General features: G+C 44.7%; 2 pseudogenes; one reads left to right on the forward strand and one right to left on the reverse strand.

The window, feature by feature from the left end:
- Window positions 1–1,148: 1,148 nt before the first annotated feature.
- LOC134944992 (5S ribosomal RNA) lies at window positions 1,149–1,267 on the reverse strand (annotated as a pseudogene).
- A 2,320-nt stretch (window positions 1,268–3,587) lies between these two features.
- LOC134949835 (5S ribosomal RNA) lies at window positions 3,588–3,706 on the forward strand (annotated as a pseudogene).
- The last annotated feature ends 14,424 nt before the right edge of the window (window positions 3,707–18,130 follow it).

The following is an 18,130-nucleotide window of genomic DNA, read 5'->3' on the forward strand; positions in this document are numbered from 1 at the left end:
CCAACACACTTAGGCTTTGACTAAGATTGTTCAAGCTTGCTGTGAGCTGCGTATTAGCGGCAGTGTTGTTTGAGATAATTCTTGATAGGTTATCATTTATCATTTGATTATGTTGGATGATCTGGATGAGTGTTTGTTGCTGCCGCTGCTGTTCATCCAAGATGCGTTGGAGGTTTGACTGCATTTGGGTGTTGTCTGCCCTCATCTGCTCCATGGAGTTAGCGATTCGGCCCACCTACACTATAAGTCTGCCTGAGTTGCGACTCAGTCTAGGCAAATGATGGGGCAGACTTGACAGGTATTGGCTGTGGGTGGTGAGGCACGCGTAGTGTTGCGCCTGTTGTGACGACCAACGGCTCCAAAACTTAGGGCCCATTTGTGTGTCACCTTGTGTTGTGCTCAATTGGGGTCTGTGGGATGTTTGGGGTGGTTGGGGTATGTCCTGCGGCGTGGTTGGCTGAGTCGGATCGATGGGCTGCAGGTGGAGTGTGAAGGTCTCCTGGTCACGTTCCTGCTGGTCATCCTCGGTGATGATGGCTGGGTCTGTATGGTGTTGAAGACAGTCATGTATAAGGGTTATACCGCACAGTTAATAAATAGATTAAACAGCAGATAATTTATATACCAAGATATACTGATGAGAGAAAGAAAAAATATTTTTTCTAATCAATCTAAGTTTGGCGGTGCACCCTGAGTCAGTAATGAAACATACTAGACAAAAGAAGACTCTTTTGTGGGTGCACTCTTGTATAATTATGAAAGTATCAAAGAAATGGATAAAAATTCAATATTTATTGATAATATACATAAAACACATAGTAGTTGAATGTGCAGGTAGAGAAAAAAGTAAATAAGTAAACACTGGAACCGGTAATACTGATGTTAATGTCAGATAATGGTTCCAAGCTGCCTGGGTAACATAAATCTTTCAAATGTATGGTCAATCCATAAATAGGTCTCAACTGACTGCCTGAGCTGTATAATCTTGAAATAGAGCTAGACACTTAGCGCCTCAGTAATAGTTTGGATTAATAATCAGATCGGCTGTATTACTTACAACTGGCGTAAGGATAGAGATAGAAAACAAATTGAATAAAGAAAAGATGAATCTGCTGTCGGTGTTAGACACTGAGCCTAGCCGCCAAAATTTTCTACTAAACCGAGTATTCCTCAAGAGTCTCCCACTCGAGTACTGACTTGGCCCAACACTGCTTAGCTTCCAAGATCGGAAGGATTCGGGCGTTACCAGTGTGGTATGATAGTAGAGAATTAATAAAGTTGCTTCTGGAATCACCGATGAGAGTTCATGAAGTGTTAAAGAAAGTAATGGGGAGGGGGTACAGTGAAAAGGGGGATCTGCTGCCAATGTTAGACAGGGGTGAACCCCTGAATCAATGGTGAGTGTCCCAAAATTGTAGCGATAGTCAGAAAAAGAGATTCTCAAAGAGACAATCGTTCTCAATGATTAAATGATGATAGTTGCTCAATATATTATGGTATACGGTATCGGATGTAAATACCGGATAGTGAATATAGTCACCTGTGAATCACTGAGTGATAGCCATGTTGAAAAAAAGGGGAAGCAAAGGAGAAGGCTCTGCAAATGGTATCACAATGTTGATACTAATAGTAGATAATGTCTCTAAAAGGAGCCATAAATATCCTTAATTTGTTGATATAAATACACCGCTATAACGAAATGGATATACACAAAAGATAGATCACTGAAGTGTAATTATATATGGGAAAAACAAAGATAACATTCTGAATGGAAGTTCAAAAAGAGAACACCAAATGTAAATTATTACAGGTCTCTGTACTATTTAGGCCTGGATTAAATATATAGCTGAGTCTGAATTAATAGCTATGAGAATAAATCAATGATGGATAATTAAAGTGAATTAAATAAATTAATGGATCCACAGTCAAAAAATGAATAGATCTAAGTAAATACAGCTACTGAAAAGGGATGTTTCTTTAAGAGCTGTAATGGTTAGGATAACTAAGACAAAGATAGATCATTAAGAAAAATTGATAGAACCACAGTTGGTAATAAATAGATCTAGATCAATACAGGCTACTAAAACGGTATGAATTGCATACAAGAAAAAAGAGACAATATAGTAGCACGGGTAAACCTTGGATAATAAATCACCTGATTCCTATAAAGACATCGACACGGGTAATATCTGTTTCCAGGTTTACCCGTGTGATTATACTGTCTTTTTTCTTATATGCAATACATATTACTTTAGTAGCCTGTATTTAAACCCATTTATTATCCAAGGTTTACCCGTGCTACTATATTGTCTCTTTTTTCTTGTATGCAATTCATACCGTTTTAGTAGCCTGTATTGATCTAGATCTATTTATTACCAACTGTGGTTCTATCAATTTTTCTTAATGATCTATCTTTGTCTTAAGGTCCATACACACTTGACGATAAAATGAGCGACGTCGTTCATTTCAGCCCTCATCAACGACGTCGCTCATTATATCGTCAAGTGTGTATGCATCCGACGACCACCGATGCGCGGCCCCGTGGGACGTTAATGACCCTCGCTTATCTGTGGAGCATGTATGCTCAATTTCCACTATGGTCGTTGAATGTGTATGGTGTGAACGACCAACGACCAACGACCAAGCCACTGTTCACCAGCCCTGTTCCCAGCTCATTATTTTAATAAACTGTTCAGCTTGGATGCTTCAACGATGAATGGTCTTTTGTCTTTGGTCTTTGGTCGTTGGTAGTGTGTATGCTCATGTCGTTTGATCAGCTGTTGAAGGGAAGTTCAAGGGAAGTCGTTAACGACGGTCGTTAACGACGTGTGCATCGTCAAGTGTGTATGGGCCTTTAGTATCATAACCATTACAGCTCCTAAAGAAACATCCCTTTTCAGTAGCTGTATTTACTTAGATCTATTCATTTTTTGACTGTGGATCCATTAATTTATTTAATTCACTTTAATTATCCATCATTGATTTATTCTCATAGCTATTAATTAAGACTCAGCTATATATTTAATCCAGGCCTAAATAGTACAGAGATCTGTAATAATTTACATTTGGTGTTCTCTTTTTGAACTTCCATTCAGAATGTTATCTTTGATTTTCCCATATATCATTACACTTCAGTGATCTATCTTTTGTGTATATCCATTTCGTTATAGCGGTGTATTTATATCAACAAATTAAGGATATTTATGGCTCCTTTTGGAGACATTATCTACTATTAGTATCAACATTGTGATACCATTTGCAGAGCCTTCTCCTTTGCGTCCCCTTTTTTTCAACATGGCTATCAGTGATTCACAGGTGACTATATTCACTATCCGGTATTTACATCCGATACCGTATACCATAATATATTGAGCAACTATCATCATTTAATCATTGAGAACGATTGTCTCTTTGAGAATATCTTTTTCTGACTATCGCTACAATTTCGGGACTCTCACCATTGATTCAGGGGTTCACCCTGTCTAACATTGGCAGCAGATCCCCCTTTTCACTGTACCCCCTCCCCATTACTTTCTTTAACACTTCATGAACTCTCATTGGTGATTCCAGAAGCAACTTTATTAATTCTCTACTATCATACCACACTGGTAACGCCCGAATCCTTCCGATCTTGGAAGCTAAGCAGTGTTGGGCAAAGTCAGTACTCGAGTGGGAGACTCTTGAGGAATACTCGGTTTAGTAGAAAATTTGGGCGGCTAGGCTCAGTGTCTAACACCGACAGCAGATTCATCTTTTCTTTATTCAATTTGTTTTCTATCTCTATCCTTACGCCAGTTGTAAGTAATACAGCCGATCTGATTATTAATCCAAACTATTACTGAGGCGCTAAGTGTCTAGCTCTATTTCAAGATTATACAGCTCAGGCAGTCAGTTGAGACCTATTTATGGATTGACCATACATTTGAAAGATTTATGTTACCCAGGCAACTTGGAACCATTATCTGACATTAACATCAGTATTACCGGTTCCAGTGTTTACTTATTTACTTTTTACTCTACCTGCACATTCAACTACTATGTGTTTTATGTATATTATCAATAAATATTGAATTTTAATCCATTTCTTTGGTGTTGAAGACAGCCACTATTTAGTAAATATGTAGCATTGGTCTTACTATAGCTTTACGTCAACATGCCTTATTTCTTAATATTAATGTTGTAATTGCTATATAGATTGTGGGCTAAACTTAACTATGTTGCTCACCTTTTTTAAAAATATGTGGCTTCTAAGGTTCACTACTCAGTTGTTTATAATTTTTGGGAATAGTAGGATTCAGAGCCATAATTACTGTTTAAACACGTTTAAACTAGAGATGAGCGCCGGAAATTTTTCGGGTTTTGTGTTTTGGTTTTGGGTTCGGTTCCGCGGCCGTGTTTTGGGTTCGACCGCGTTCTGGCAAAACCTCACCGAATTTTTTTTGTTGGATTCGGGTGTGTTTTGGATTCGGGTGTTTTTTTCAAAAAACACTAAAAAACAGCTTAAATCATAGAATTTGGGGGTCATTTTGATCCCAAAGTATTATTAACCTCAAAAACCATAATTTACACTCATTTTCAGTCTATTCTGAATACCTCACACCTCACAATATTATTTTTAGTCCTAAAATTTGCACCTAGGTCGCTGGATGACTAAGCTAAGCGACCCTAGTGGCCGACACAAACACCGGGTCCATCTAGGAGTGTCACTGCAGTGTCACGCAGGATGTCCCTTCCAAAAAACCCTCCCCAAACAGCACATGATGCAAAGAAAAAAAGAGGCGCAATGAGGTAGCTGTGTGAGTAAGATAAGCGACCCTAGTGGCCGACACAAACACCGGGCCCATCTAGGAGTGGCACTGCAGTGTCACGCAGGATGTCCCTTCCAAAAAACCCTCCCCAAACAGCACATGACGCAAAGAAAAAAAGAGGCGCAATGAGGTAGCTGTGTGAGTAAGATAAGCGACCCTAGTGGCCGACACAAACACCGGGCCCATCTAGGAGTGTCACTGCAGTGTCACGCAGGATGTCCCTTCCAAAAAACCCTCCCCAAACAGCACATGACGCAAAGAAAAAAAGAGGCGCAATGAGGTAGCTGTGTGAGTAAGATAAGCGACCCTAGTGGCCGACACAAACACCGGGCCCATCTAGGAGTGTCACTGCAGTGTCACGCAGGATGTCCCTTCCAAAAAACCCTCCCCAAACAGCACATGACGCAAAGAAAAAAAGAGGCGCAATGAGGTAGCTGTGTGAGTAAGATAAGCGACCCTAGTGGCCGACACAAACACCGGGCCCATCTAGGAGTGTCACTGCAGTGTCACGCAGGATGTCCCTTCCAAAAAACCCTCCCCAAACAGCACATGACGCAAAGAAAAAAAGAGGCGCAATGAGGTAGCTGTGTGAGTAAGATAAGCGACCCTAGTGGCCGACACAAACACCGGGCCCATCTAGGAGTGGCACTGCAGTGTCACGCAGGATGTCCCTTCCAAAAAACCCTCCCCAAACAGCACATGACGCAAAGAAAAAAAGAGGCGCAATGAGGTAGCTGTGTGAGTAAGATAAGCGACCCTAGTGGCCGACACAAACACCGGGCCCATCTAGGAGTGGCACTGCAGTGTCACGCAGGATGTCCCTTCCAAAAAACCCTCCCCAAACAGCACATGACGCAAAGAAAAAAAGAGGCGCAATGAGGTAGCTGTGTGAGTAAGATAAGCGACCCTAGTGGCCGACACAAACACCGGGCCCATCTAGGAGTGTCACTGCAGTGTCACGCAGGATGTCCCTTCCAAAAAACCCTCCCCAAACAGCACATGACGCAAAGAAAAAAAGAGGCGCAATGAGGTAGCTGTGTGAGTAAGATAAGCGACCCTAGTGGCCGACACAAACACCGGGCCCATCTAGGAGTGTCACTGCAGTGTCACGCAGGATGTCCCTTCCAAAAAACCCTCCCCAAACAGCATATGACGCAAAGAAAAAAAGAGGCGCAATGAGGTAGCTGTGTGAGTAAGATAAGCGACCCTAGTGGCCGACACAAACACCGGGCCCATCTAGGAGTGTCACTGCAGTGTCACGCAGGATGTCCCTTCCAAAAAACCCTCCCCAAACAGCACATGACGCAAAGAAAAAAAGAGGTTCAATGAGGTAGCTGTGTGAGTAAGATAAGCGACCCTAGTGGCCGACACAAACACCGGGCCCATCTAGGAGTGGCACTGCAGTGTCACGCAGGATGTCCCTTCCAAAAAACCCTCCCCAAACAGCACATGACGCAAAGAAAAATTAAAGAAAAAAGAGGTGCAAGATGGAATTGTCCTTGGGCCCTCCCACCCACCCTTATGTTGTATAAACAGGACATGCACACTTTAACCAACCCATCATTTCAGTGACAGGGTCTGCCACACGACTGTGACTGAAATGACGGGTTGGTTTGGACCCCCACCAAAAAAGAAGCAATTAAACTCTCCTTGCACAAACTGGCTCTACAGAGGCAAGATGTCCACCTCATCATCATCCTCCGATATATCACCGTGTACATCCCCCTCCTCACAGATTATCAATTCGTCCCCACTGGAATCCACCATCTCAGCTCCCTGTGTACTTTGTGGAGGCAATTGCTGCTGGTCAATGTCTCCACGGAGGAATTGATTATAATTCATTTTAATGAACATCATCTTCTCCACATTTTCTGGATGTAACCTCGTACGCCGATTGCTGACAAGGTGAGCGGCGGCACTAAACACTCTTTCGGAGTACACACTTGTGGGAGGGCAACTTAGGTAGAATAAAGCCAGTTTGTGCAAGGGCCTCCAAATTGCCTCTTTTTCCTGCCAGTATAAGTACGGACTGTGTGACGTGCCTACTTGGATGCGGTCACTCATATAATCCTCCACCATTCTTTCAATGGTGAGAGAATCATATGCAGTGACAGTAGACGACATGTCCGTAATCGTTGTCAGGTCCTTCAGTCCGGACCAGATGTCAGCATCAGCAGTCGCTCCAGACTGCCCTGCATCACCGCCAGCGGGTGGGCTCGGAATTCTGAGCCTTTTCCTCGCACCCCCAGTTGCGGGAGAATGTGAAGGAGGAGATGTTGACAGGTCGCTTTCCGCTTGACTTGACAATTTTCTCACCAGCAGGTCTTTCAACCCCAGCAGACTTGTGTCTGCCGGAAAGAGAGATCCAAGGTAGGCTTTAAATCTAGGATCGAGCACGGTGGCCAAAATGTAGTGCTCTGATTTCAACAGATTGACCACCCGTGAATCCTTGTTAAGCGAATTAAGGGCTCCATCCACAAGTCCCACATGCCTAGCGGAATCGCTCCGTGTTAGCTCCTCCTTCAATGTCTCCAGCTTCTTCTGCAAAAGCCTGATGAGGGGAATGACCTGACTCAGGCTGGCAGTGTCTGAACTGACTTCACGTGTGGCAAGTTCAAAGGGCATCAGAACCTTGCACAACGTTGAAATCATTCTCCACTGCACTTGAGACAGGTGCATTCCACCTCCTATATCGTGCTCAATTGTATAGGCTTGAATGGCCTTTTGCTGCTCCTCCAACCTCTGAAGCATATAGAGGGTTGAATTCCACCTCGTTACCACTTCTTGCTTCAGATGATGGCAGGGCAGGTTCAGTAGTTTTTGGTGGTGCTCCAGTCTTCTGTACGTGGTGCCTGTACGCCGAAAGTGTCCCGCAATTCTTCTGGCCACCGACAGCATCTCTTGCACGCCCCTGTCGTTTTTAAAAAAATTCTGCACCACCAAATTCAAGGTATGTGCAAAACATGGGATGTGCTGGAATTTGCCCATATTTAATGCACACACAATATTGCTGGCGTTGTCCGATGCCACAAATCCACAGTAGAGTCCAATTGGGGTAAGCCATTCCGCGATGATCTTCCTCAGTTGCCGTAAGAGGTTTTCAGCTGTGTGCGTATTCTGGAAAGCGGTGATACAAAGCGTAGCCTGCCTAGGAAAGAGTTGGCGTTTGCGAGATGCTGCTACTGGTGCCGCCGCTGCTGTTCCTGCGGCGGGAGTCCATACATCTACCCAGTGGGCTGTCACAGTCATATAGTCCTGACCCTGCCCTGCTCCACTTGTCCACATGTCCGTGGTTAAGTGGACATTGGGTACAACTGCATTTTTTAGGACACTGGTGAGTCTTTTTCTGACGTCCGTGTACATTCTCGGTATCGCCTGCCTAGAGAAGAGGAACCTAGATGGTATTTGGTAACGGGGGCACACTGCCTCAATAAATTGTCTAGTTCCCTGTGAACTAACGGCGGATACCGGACGCACGTCTAACACCAACATAGTTGTCAAGGCCTCAGTTATCCGCTTTGCAGCAGGATGACTGCTGTGATATTTCATCTTCCTCGCAAAGGACTGTTGGACAGTCAATTGCTTACTGGAAGTAGTACAAGTGGGCTTACGACTTCCCCTCTGGGATGACCATCGACTCCCAGCAGCAACAACAGCAGCGCCAGCAGCAGTAGGCGTTACACGCAAGGATGCATCGGAGGAATCCCAGGCAGGAGAGGACTCGTCAGAATTGCCAGTGACATGGCCTGCAGGACTATTGGCATTCCTGGGGAAGGAGGAAATTGACACTGAGGGAGTTGGTGGGGTGGTTTGCGTGAGCTTGGTTACAAGAGGAAGGGATTTACTGGTCAGTGGACTGCTTCCGCTGTCGCCCAAAGTTTTTGAACTTGTCACTGACTTATTATGAATGCGCTGCAGGTGACGTATAAGGGAGGATGTTCCGAGGTGGTTAATGTCCTTACCCCTACTTATTACAGCTTGACAAAGGCAACACACGGCTTGACACCTGTTGTCCGCTTTTCTGTTGAAATACCTCCACACTGGAGAGCTGATTTTTTTGGTATTTTCACCAGGCATGTCAACGGCCATATTCCTCCCACGGACAACAGGTGTCTCCCCGGGTGCCTGACTTAAACAAACCACCTCACCATCAGAATCCTCCTGGTCAATTTCCTCCCCAGCGCCAGCAACACCCATATCCTCCTCATCCTGGTGTACTTCAACACTGACATCTTCAATCTGACTATCAGGAACTGGACTGCGGGTGCTCCTTCCAGCACTTGCAGGGGGCGTGCAAATGGTGGAAGGCGCATGCTCTTCACGTCCAGTGTTGGGAAGGTCAGGCATCGCAAACGACACAATTGGACTCTCCTTGTGGATTTGGGATTTCGAAGAACGCACAGTTCTTTGCGGTGCTTTTGCCAGCTTGAGTCTTTTCAGTTTTCTAGCGAGAGGCTGAGTGCTTCCATCCTCATGTGAAGCTGAACCACTAGCCATGAACATAGGCCAGGGCCTCAGCCGTTCCTTGCCACTCCGTGTGGTAAATGGCATATTGGCAAGTTTACGCTTCTCCTCCGACAATTTTATTTTAGGTTTTGGAGTCCTTTTTTTACTGATATTTGGTGTTTTGGATTTGACATGCTCTGTACTATGACATTGGGCATCGGCCTTGGCAGACGACGTTGCTGGCATTTCATCGTCTCGGCCATGACTAGTGGCAGCAGCTTCAGCACGAGGTGGAAGTGGATCTTGATCTTTCCCTAATTTTGGAACCTCAACATTTTTGTTCTCCATATTTTAATAGGCACAACTAAAAGGCACCTCAGGTAAACAATGGAGATGGATGGATACTAGTATACTTATGGATGGACTGCCGAGTGCCGACACAGAGGTAGCTACAGCCGTGGACTACCGTACTGTACTGTGTCTGCTGCTAATATAGACTGGTTGATAATGAGATGTAGTATGTATAAAGTAGAAAGAAAAAAAAAACACGGGTAGGTGGTATACAATTATGGATGGACTGCCGAGTGCCGACACAGAGGTAGCTACAGCCGTGGACTACCGTACTGTACTGTGTCTGCTGCTAATATAGACTGGTTGATAATGAGATGTAGTATGTATAAAGAAGAAAGAAAAAAAAAACCACGGGTAGGTGGTATACAATTATGGATGGACTGCCGAGTGCCGACACAGAGGTAGCTACAGCCGTGGACTACCGTACTGTACTGTGTCTGCTGCTAATATAGACTGGATGATAATGAGATGTAGTATGTATAAAGAAGAAAGAAAAAAAAAACCACGGGTAGGTGGTATACAATTATGGATGGACTGCCGAGTGCCGACACAGAGGTAGCTACAGCCGTGGACTACCGTACTGTACTGTGTCTGCTGCTAATATAGACTGGTTGATAATGAGATGTAGTATGTATAAAGAAGAAAGAAAACAAAAACCACGGGTAGGTGGTATACATTTATGGATGGACTGCCGAGTGCCGACACAGAGGTAGCTACAGCCGTGGACTACCGTACTGTACTGTGTCTGCTGCTAATATAGACTGGATGATAATGAGATGTTGTATGTATAAAGAAGAAAGAAAAAAAAAACCACGGGTAGGTGGTATACAATTATGGATGGACTGCCGAGTGCCGACACAGAGGTAGCTACAGCCGTGGACTACCGTACTGTACTGTGTCTGCTGCTAATATAGACTGGTTGATAATGAGATGTAGTATGTATAAAGAAGAAAGAAAAAAAAACCACGGGTAGGTGGTATACAATTATGGATGAACTGCCGAGTGCCGACACAGAGGTAGCTACAGCCGTGGACTACCGTACTGTACTGTGTCTGCTGCTAATATAGACTGGATGATAATGAGATGTAGTATGTATAAAGAAGAAAGAAAAAAAAAACCACGGGTAGGTGGTATACAATTATGGATGGACTGCCGAGTGCCGACACAGAGGTAGCTACAGCCGTGGACTACCGTACTGTACTGTGTCTGCTGCTAATATAGACTGGTTGATAATGAGATGTAGTATGTATAAAGAAGAAAGAAAAAAAAACCACGGGTAGGTGGTATACAATTATGGATGGACTGCCGAGTACCGACACAGAGGTAGCTACAGCCGTGGACTACCATACTGTACTGTGTCTGCTGCTAATATAGACTGGATGATAATGAGATGTAGTATGTATAAAGAAGTAAGAAAAAAAAAACCACGGGTAGGTGGTATACAATTATGGATGGACTGCCGAGTGCCGACACAGAGGTAGCTACAGCCGTGGACTACCGTACTGTACTGTGTCTGCTGCTAATATAGACTGGATGATAATGAGATGTAGTATGTATGTATAAAGAAGAAAGAAAAAAAAAACCACGGGTAGGTGGTATACAATTATGGATGGACTGCCGAGTGCCGACACAGAGGTAGCTACAGCCGTGAACTACCGTACTGTGTCTGCTGCTAATATAGACTGGTTGATAATGAGATGTAGTATGTATAAAGAAGAAAGAAAAAAAAACACGGGTAGGTGGTATACAATTATGGATGGACTGCCGAGTGCCGACACAGAGGTAGCTACAGCCGTGGACTACCGTACTGTACTGTGTCTGCTGCTAATATAGACTGGATGATAATGAGATGTAGTATGTATAAAGAAGAAAGAAAAAAAAAACCACGGGTAGGTGGTATACAATTATGGATGGACTGCCGAGTGCCGACACAGAGGTAGCTACAGCCGTGAACTACCGTACTGTGTCTGCTGCTAGTAGACTGGATGATAAATAATGATATAAAAAATATATATATATCACTACTGCAGCCGGACAGGTATATATTATATAATGACGGACCTGCTGGACACTGTCTGTCAGCAGAATGAGTTTTTTAATTTTTATAGAATAAAAAAACACCACACAAGTCACACGACGAGTGTACTTTTTCAGGCAGACATTCAATCACAATATACTATACTGGTGGTCAGTGTGGTCAGGTCACTGGTCACAGTGGTCAGTGGTCAGTCACACTGGCAGTGGCACTCTGGCAGCAAAAGTGTGCACTGTTTAATATGTACTCCTGGCTCCTGCTATAACCTATAACTGCTCCCCAGTCTCCCCCACAATTAAGCTGTGTGAGCACAGTCAGATATTATACATAGATGATGCAGCACACTGGGCTGAGCACAGATATGGTATGTGAGTGTGACTGAGTCACTGTGTATCGTTTTTTTCAGGCAGAGAACAAGAACAGAACGGATTATTAAATAATAATAAATTATAAAACTGCACTGGTGGTCAGGTCACTGGTCATCAGTCACTAGTATAACTCCTCCTAAGCTCCAGTAAGTAAATGAAGTGTCTCACTCTCACTCTCCTATCTATTTTAATTTCTAAACGGAGAGGACGCCAGCCACGTCCTCTCCATATCAATCTCAATGCACGTGTGAAAATGGCCGCGACGCGCGGCTCCTTATATAGAATCCGAGTCTCGCGATAGAATCCGAGCCTCGCGAGAATCCGACAGCGTGATGATGACGTTCGGGCGCGCTCGGGTTAACCGAGCAAGGCGGGAAGATCCGAGTCGCTCGGACCCGTGTAAAAAAACATGAAGTTCGGGCGGGTTCGGATTCAGAGAAACCGAACCCGCTCATCTCTAGTTTAAACACGTTTAAACACGAAGAACTACAAAGTACAAAGTACTACATTTACATATTGGGTATGAAGGTTCCTTTGGAACAACACACACAATACAATAAATGTTTTGACCGATACACTCATATATTGTTCAAGGCAGTCAGTGGTCTGGAAAAAACGTTAACAAATATAGTGGCCGAAAATGTACACATTAACAATGGGTGAAAAAGTTTTAAGGTGCCAAATGTTTAGAAGTGGTGTTGTTGGCCATGCAAAACAATTGGATGAGACTTTTTTACTCCAAAAATTATGTGCCAAAAATGTGTTGATATGGCCAACAGCACATCTGACAATTAACCATCTAAAAACACCTTAACACCATATGCTTGTTGTTGTTGATTATTGCAAGGATGACTGGTCATTAGTGTTTTTATTTTTCTATGTACTAACAGTGGGACAGATGTATAAACCTGGAGAAGGCATTAGGAAGTGAAAAACCAGTGATATGTGCAAGGTGATAAAGGCACAAGGCAAACAGAACCAATATGTACATTAACAGTTGTGTTTATTTTGTACTGCTCCCTTTAGCACCTTGCACATATCAGTGTTTTTTCACTTCCTTATGCCTTATCCAGGTTAATAAATCAACACCACTTTTTGTTTACTTATTTACATGTAATTGTGATGTTTACTCACCAGACAACTGAGGGGATTGTGGATCCTCACTTTGGTGGCTGGCCAAAAGTGCTAGTGGTGGCACGGCCGACACTGCGGAGATGCGCTGTTGGGGTGGTGATGCTGGTGCTGGAGCCTCAAGACGGCGTCTCTTGGGTGGCCTCGTAGCCACAGTAACCGAGCCCTGTGATGGGCACCTTAGTGTAGGGGGATTTGCCGAAGAAGAACCTATGTGATAAGATAATCATTAACATTTTGTGTTTCTATGTGTTTGCAGAATATGTGTTTACAGTTAAATCTTACCGGCATTGCCACCATCTGCATCTCTTGGCAGTGTTGGATGTGGCCTGGCTGTGCTGCTTCTCTGGCGTACTGTAGAAATATGAAGAATGTCCTTATGAACATACTATTTTGGTGATATGTTTATGCAAATTCATTATTGTGATGTAAACATATGTGGTACCTGATGAGAATTAAACTAAACGATGCTTATGCTTTTCTGTCTGACTTCATTGGGTGTGTATACTTTAAATTTGCAAAAAATTCGCCAAAAAAAACATACACAAAGGCGCATAATGCTAACAATTATACTACTTCAAACTAGTGATGAGCGGGTTCGGTTCCTCGGAAACCGAACCCCCCCGAACTTCACCCATTTTACACGGGTCCGAGGCATACTCGGATTCTCCCGTATGGCTCGGTTAACCCGAGCGTGCCCGAACGTCATCATCCCGCTGTCGGATTCTCGCGAGGTTCGGATTCTATATAAGCAGCCGCGCGTCGCCGCCATTTTCACTCGTGCATTGGAAATGTTAGGGAGAGGACGTGGCTGGCGTCCTCTCCGTTTATTAATGTTGATGCAAATATTTGTGCTTATTGCTTAATTGTGGGGACTGGGGAGCAGCTGTATTATATAGGAGGAGTACAGTGCAGAGTTTTGCTGACAGTGACCACCAGTATATGTTGTCTGCCTGAAAAACACTCCATATCTGTGCTCAGTGTGCTGCATATATCTGTGCTCACACTGCTTAATTGTGGGGACTGGGGAGCAGCTGTATAATATAGGAGGAGTAAAGTGCAGAGTTTTGCTGACAGTGACCACCAGTATACGTTGTCTGCCTGAAAAACACTCCATATCTGTGCTCAGTGTGCTGCATATATCTGTGCTCACACTGCTTTATTGTAGGGGACTGGGGACCACCAGTATATTATATAGGAGGAGTACAGTGCAGAGTTTTGCTGACAGTGACCACCAGTATACGTTGTCTGCCTGAAAAACACTCCATATCTGTGCTCAGTGTGCTGCATATATCTGTGCTCACACTGCTTTATTGTGGGGACTGGGGACCAGCAGTATTATTTAGGAGGAGTACAATGCAGAGTTTTGCTGACAGTGACCACCAGTATACGTTGTCTGCCTGAAAAACACTCCATATCTGTGCTCAGTGTGCTGCATATATCTGTGCTCACACTGCTTTATTGTGGGGACTGGGGACCACCAGTATATTATATAGGAGGAGTACAGTGTAGAGTTTTGCTGACCAGTGACCACCAGTATACGTTGTCTGCCTGAAAAACACCCCATATCTGTGCTCAGTGTGCTACATATATCTGTGCTCACACTGCTTTATTGTGGGGACTGGGGACCACCAGTATTATATAGGAGGAGTACAGTGCAGAGGTTTGCTGACAGTGACCACCAGTATATATAGCAGTACGGTACGGAAGGCCACTGCTCTACCTACCTCTGTGTCGTCAAGTATACTATCCATCTAGATTCTATACCTGTGGTGCATTTTAGTTTTGCAGTTTGCTGACAGTGTCCACCAGTATATATAGCAGTACGGTACAGAAGGACACTGCTCTACCTACCTCTGTGTCATCAAGTATACTATCCATCTAGATTCTATACCTGTGGTGCATTTTAGTTTTGCAGTTGCTGACAGTGACCACCAGTATATATAGCAGTACGGTACGGAAGGCCACTGCTCTACCTACCTCTGTGTCGTCAAGTATACTATCCATCCATACCTGTGGTGCATTTCAGTTGTGCGCAGTATATATAGTAGAAGGCCATTGCTATTGATACTGGCATATAATTCCACACATTAAAACATGGAGAACAAAAATGTGGAGGTTAAAATAGGGAAAGATCAAGATCCACTTCCACCTCGTGCTGAAGCAGCTGCCACTAGTCATGGCCGAGACGATGAAATGCCATCAACGTCGTCTGTCAAGGCCGATGCCCAATGTCATAGTAGAGAGCATGTAAAATCCAAAAAACAAAAGTTCAATAAAATGACCCAAAAATCAAAATTGAAAGCGTCTGATGCGAAGCGTAAACTTGCCAATATGCCATTTGCGACACGGAGTAGCAAGGAATGGCTGAGGCCCTGGCCTATGTTCATGGCTAGTGGTTCAGATTCACATGAGGATGGAAGCACTCATCCTCTCGCTAGAAAAATGAAAAGACTTAAGCTGGCAAAAGCACAGCAAAGAACTGTGCGTTCTTCTAAATCACAAATCCCCAAGGAGAGTCCAATTGTGTCGGTTGCGATGCCTGACCTTCCCAACACTGGATGGGAAGAGCTTGCGCCTTCCACCATTTGCAAGCCCCCTGCAAGTGCTGGAAGGAGCACCCGCAGTCCAGTTCCTGATAGTCAAATTGAAGATGTCACTGTTGAAGTACACCAGGATGAGGATATGGGTGTTGCTGGTGCTGGGGAGGAAATTGACCAGGAGGATTCTGATGGTGAGGTGGTTTGTTTAAGTCAGGCACCCGGGGAGATACCTGTTGTCCATGGGACGAATATGGCCATTGACATGCCTGGTCAAAATACAAAAAAAATCACCTCTTCGGTGTGGAATTATTTCAACATAAATGCAGACAACAGGTGTCAAGCCGTGTGTTGCCTTTGTCAAGCTGTAATAAGTAGGGGTAAGGACGTTAACCACCTAGGAACATCCTCCCATATACGTCACCTGGTCCGCATTCATCAGAAGTCAGTGACAAGTTCAAAAACTTTGGATGACAGCGGAAGCAGTCCACTGACCACTAAATCCCTTCTCTTGTAACCAAGCTCCTGCAAACCACACCACCAACTCCCTCAGTGTCAATTTCCACCTTACAAAGGAAAGCCAATAGTCCTGCAGGCCATGTCACTGGCAAGTCTGACGAGTCCTCTCCTGCCTGAGATTCCTCCGATGCATCCTTGAGTGTAACGCCTACTGCTGCTGGCACTGCTGTTGTTGCTGCTGGGAGTCGATCGTCATCCCAAAGGGGAAGTCGGAAGACCACTTGTACTACTTCCGGTAAGCAATTGACTGTCCAACAGTCCTTTGCGAGGAAGATGAAATATCACAGCAGTCATCCTGCTGCAAAGCGGATAACTCAGGTCTTGTCAGCCTGGGTGATGAGTAACGTGGTTCCGGTATCCACCATTAATTCACAGGCAACTAGAGACTTGTTTGAGGTACTGTATCCCCGGTACCAAATACCATCTAGGTTCCATTTCTCTAGGCAGGCGATACCGAAAATGTACACAGACGTCAGAAAAATAGTCACCAGTGTCCTAAAAAATGCAGTTGTACCCAATGTCCACTTAACCACGGACATGTGGACAAGGGGAGCAGGGCAGACTAAGGACTATATGACTGTGACAGCCCACTGGGTAGATGTATTGCCTCCTGCAGCAAGAACAGCAGCGGCGGCACCAGTAGCAGCATCTCGCAAACGCCAACTCGTTCCTAGGCAGGCTACGCTTTGTATCACCGCTTTCCAGAAGAGGCACACAGCTGACAACCTCTTACGGAAACTAAGGAACATCATCGCAGAATGGCTTACCTCAATTGGACTCTCCTGGGGATTTATGACATTAGACAACGCCACCAATATTGTGCGTGCATTACATCTGGGCAAATTCCAGCACGTCCCATGTTTTGCACATACATTGAATTTGGTGGTGCAGAATTATTTAAAAAACGACAGGGGCGTGCAAGAGATGCTGTCGGTGGCCCGAAGAATTGCGGGCCACTTTTGGCATTCAGCCACCACGTGTCGAAGACTGGAGCACCAGCAAACAGTCCTGAACCTGCCCTGCCATCATCTGAAGCAAGAGGTGGTAACGAGGTGGAATTTAACCCTCTATATGCTTCAGAGGATGGAGGAGCAGCAAAAGGCCATTCAAGCCTATACATCTGCCCACGATATAGGCAAAGGAGGGGGAATGCACCTGACTCAAGCGCAGTGGAGAATGATTTCAACATTGTGCAAGGTTCTGCAATCCTTTGAACTTGCCACACGTGAAGTCAGTTCAGACACTGCCAGCCTGAGTCAGGTCATTCCCCTCATCAGGCTTTTGCAGAAGAAGCTGGAGACATTGAAGGAGGAGCTAAAACAGAGCGATTCCGCTAGGCATGTGGGACTTGTGGATGGAGCCCTTAATTCGCTTAACCAGGATTCAAGGGTGGTTAATCTGTTGAAATCAGAGCACTATATTTTGGCCACCATGCTAAATCCTAGATTTAAAACCTACGTTGTATCTCTCTTTCCGGCAGACACAAGTCTGCAGAGGTTCAAAGACCTGCTGGTGAGAAAATTGTCAAGTCAAGCGGAACGTGACCCGTCAACAGCTCCTCCTTCACATTCTCCCGCAACTGGGGGTGCGAGGAAAAGGCTAAGAAGTCCGAGCCCACCCGCTGGCGGTGATGCAGGGCAGTCTGGAGCGAGTTCTGACATCTGGTCCGGACTGGAGGACCTGCCAACGATTACTGGTATGTCATCTACTGTCACTGCATATGATTCTGTCACCATTGAAAGAATGGTGGAGGATTATATGAGTGACCGCATCCAAGTAGGCACGTCAGACAGTCCGTACGTATACTGGCAGGAAAAAGAGGCAACTTGGAGGCCCTTGCACAAACTGGCTTTGTTCTACCTAAGTTGCCCTCCCTCCAGTGTGTACTCCGAAAGAGTGTTTAGTGCAGCCGCTCACCTTGTCAGCAATCGG

This window comes from Pseudophryne corroboree, chromosome 1 (genome assembly GCF_028390025.1).
Source record: "Pseudophryne corroboree isolate aPseCor3 chromosome 1, aPseCor3.hap2, whole genome shotgun sequence".
Lineage (NCBI taxonomy): Eukaryota > Metazoa > Chordata > Amphibia > Anura > Myobatrachidae > Pseudophryne > Pseudophryne corroboree.